Genomic DNA, 3,519 nt, shown 5'->3' with positions numbered 1-3,519 from the left:
AAACACAGGGAATCCAGGACAGATGATCCCTTCAGGACCAGTGGTGAGATTGGCTATACCTGGAGGGTAGAGGGAAGGTGGGGTAGATGAGGGAACCGATTATAAGGATCTACATGTGACCTCCTCCCTGGGGGACAGACAACAGAAAAGGGGGTAAAGGGAGATGCTGGACAGGGCAAGAGATGACAAAATAATAATTTAGAAATTATCGAGGGCTCATGAGGGAGGGAGAGCAGCGTGGGAGGGGAAAAAGAGGACTTGATGCAAAGGGCTTAAGTGGAGAGCAAATGCTTTGAAAATGGTGGGGACAAAGAATGTACGGATGTGCTTTATACAATTGCTATATGTATGGATTATGATAAGAGTTGTATGAGTCCCTAATAAAATGTTTAAAAAATAATAAAAATTTGTAAATTGTCAAGGGTTTATGAGGGAGGGGGGAGCAGGGTGGGTGGAGAAAAATGAGGAGTTGATACCAAGGGCTTAAGTGGAGAGCAAATGTTTTGAGAATGATGAGGGCAATGAATGTACAATTGTGCTTGACACGATGGAGGGGTGTATGGATTGTGATGAGTTGTATGAGCCCCCAATAAAATGATGTTTTTTAATTTAAGGAATTAAGTTATGTTTTTTCTTATTCATTGTCCATCTTCTTAAAATGAATATGTTGTAATGAATATATTGCGGCCTGTCTTGAGCCATGCTCCCCTTAGACTCAAAGTGACATTATTGATTTCAGTACTTTAAGCGGGTAATTTTCAGATCTCCCCAATAAAATATGTGTTTTGCTTTCTTGATAGTTTTTGTCAAGGATACTGATTATAGATCCAAGTAAACTAAAAATCTTGATGTAAAATTATACTCAAACTATTAGGATGCTGCTTATTTGTGCAGTTGTGAGAATTTTATTTTCTTTGGCCTGTGTTGGAATCAATACTCAAGGCTATGATAGTCTTTGATCTTCATTAGTAATTTCTTCACATTCTCTTCACTTTCAGCAAGAAATATCTGTCCTTCCATGTCACAAGTTATTAATTTGATTGTTTTCCCTACTGATACCATGCTCTCCATGTCTAGTTTTTCAGATTATTTTTAATAGATTAAATATGTACAGTATCTTTACTGATTTTAAATTATACAACACGCCATTGTTCTTTTTGAATAGTTTCCACTATTTGTCACAATAAGGATTCTCATAAGGACCATAAGACAGATCAACATTTTTATGGCATTATCTTAGTAGATCTTATATAAGAACCATCTGATATCACCACAAATATCAGAAGTTCACTTTCCAGAAGTTCTTCTCAATTTATCTTGGGTTTCTGGAAACTCTGTTGACCTAGAATTAAAGCTGTTTTTCAGTTATTTTCAGCATAATTTTGTATTTGTGTTATAATAATAATAGTTTGAAAATTTGAACGTCGATTTAAATCTCTCTTTTGGGAATGTGCATCAATCTGGTTATCCACCAATCTGTGGATAAGTACTTGTTTTCTAAATTTGGGAACATGTACAATTTCTAAATTTGAATGTGTTGGTTTAAGAATATTAATTGATTTTCAGTGAATTACTGAAACCTTGTTTATTCCTAATACTGCACAGTACATTGGAATTTTATATTCAATTCGTTCATTTCTTTGTTTCTTTTTTAAGAACAATTTCCTTTTTTTTTTTCAGGTTTGTTTTTCTTCAGCTTTTAATCTTTATTTAGGCTTTGGAAGTGGTCCTGGTGCAACCCCTGTAGGGGTGGGAAGGCTTCGGCCTTCTTTCTTTTTTGGGGGCCTTCTTTCTGTGATCACCTTTCTGTGATGGGACAATTCACACACTAAGGTGACTTCGCGTAAAGCTTGGGAAGCACATATGCACTGGGCCACGTGCTTTGGAAATGACTCTGAAGCTGCGGTCTGCACTGTTTCCTATTACCAACTTCTGAATGGCCTTGTCTCTGGGTTTGCACAACATCTGCACATGGCATGACCATTGTTAGGCTTTTTCCTTGTCATCTCTGAAGAAAGGACTAGAGAGAAAGGGCAGTGCCAGCTCCTGCATTTCCTGGTGATAAGCTGTTATCTCCTCAAATGGTACACAAGAGACCTTTGAGATGAAGAGGTACTGGGGCGGGGGGAGGTGGGCGAAGGAACCTTAAGGCGCAGAATGGGGCGAGGAAGGGAACAGAGAAGGGTGCTTGCACCCCAACAAGTTTGCTATGTGCAGCAAGGTGCCCCCAACTGGTCCCAGCGCACCTCCCACCTGGGAGCGCCTGGGTGCAGGCACCTCTCTGGCAACGTGGGCCCAATCCGTGTGACATTTTCAACAGGATTTTTATTCCAGAAGGAAACCAAAACACTCCACTACCTTCCAGATGATTCCGACTCAGAGCGGCCTTATACTGAGTTTCCAAGACTGTAAATCTTTTTTTTTAACCATTTTACGGACATATCATACAATTCAATAGTTCAATCAGATCAAGAAAAGTTGTAAGGTATTAGATTATTATGGATTGGATTCTATCCAACTGAAATAATTTTTGTAAAGTCTCACCCCTACACTTGTGTTTGTAATTCCTTTGAGCAATAGATTTTCTTTTGTATGTTTGTAGGTTGCCTCACTGTAGAATGTATTGAATCAAGTACAGAAAGAGCAGATTACAGTGGAGAAGGAAGCGCAGGGGTGGATTTCATGGCACAGGAAGATCAGTGTAGAACCCTCACATCTAGCCAGAAGCCCTAATCTAAGAAAAATTAGTTCTTATGATGTGGCCTTGGGCAATATTTGCCTTCAGGAAGTGACTGCTGAAGACAGGGGTGCTATAGCAAAGTGTGGTGAAGAAAGTAAATGGTACCTGGCTATCAGGAAAAAAGAGTGAGCGTGGTTTCAAAGGCTTATCTTAAAACAAGCAGTCATCTAAGTGCAATGTCAGCTAAAAGCACACCAGCTCATATGATCTAAGGATTGTAAATAATTAAGTCCAAAACTAGAGGAGGAAATTGTTTTACAGCTTAAATCCTGAGCATCCAGTTATAGAAGGCTATGGGTAACACGGAAAGCCCAAATCCATATACAGCATCCTCACATGGACTAAGCCTCCACTGAACCCCCTCCAGCCATTGACCAGGGGTGTGAATAATCTTGTCCATACACACAGTGCAGTGGAAAGTAGATTATCGTAGATATAGTTAGGTTAAAATCCAACACTTTACCTTTGTTTTCCTTTTTGACTAATTTATCATTTATTTTCATTTTTATTATTTTCTACCTTCTTCTGGATTGAGGTTTTCCTGTGCCTTTACTTGTTTGTTGGTTTTGTTTTTTGTTTATTTTGTTTTGTTTTTAAATTTTTCTTTATATGAAATCCAGGTTAAGTAACTCTATAGAGACAGTAATTAGATGAATAGCTTCTTAGGATTACGGCAGGGGAGATTGAGGAAATTGGGAATAATGATATAGATACAAGAATGAAGAAAACTACCTAGACTTGATTGAAGTGATGAGTGCACAACATTCTTAAGTATATTT

The sequence above is a fragment of the Tenrec ecaudatus genome, chromosome 14, assembly GCF_050624435.1.
Source record: "Tenrec ecaudatus isolate mTenEca1 chromosome 14, mTenEca1.hap1, whole genome shotgun sequence".
Taxonomy (NCBI): Eukaryota; Metazoa; Chordata; class Mammalia; order Afrosoricida; family Tenrecidae; genus Tenrec; species Tenrec ecaudatus.
Note: the sequence above shows the minus strand (reverse complement) of the source record.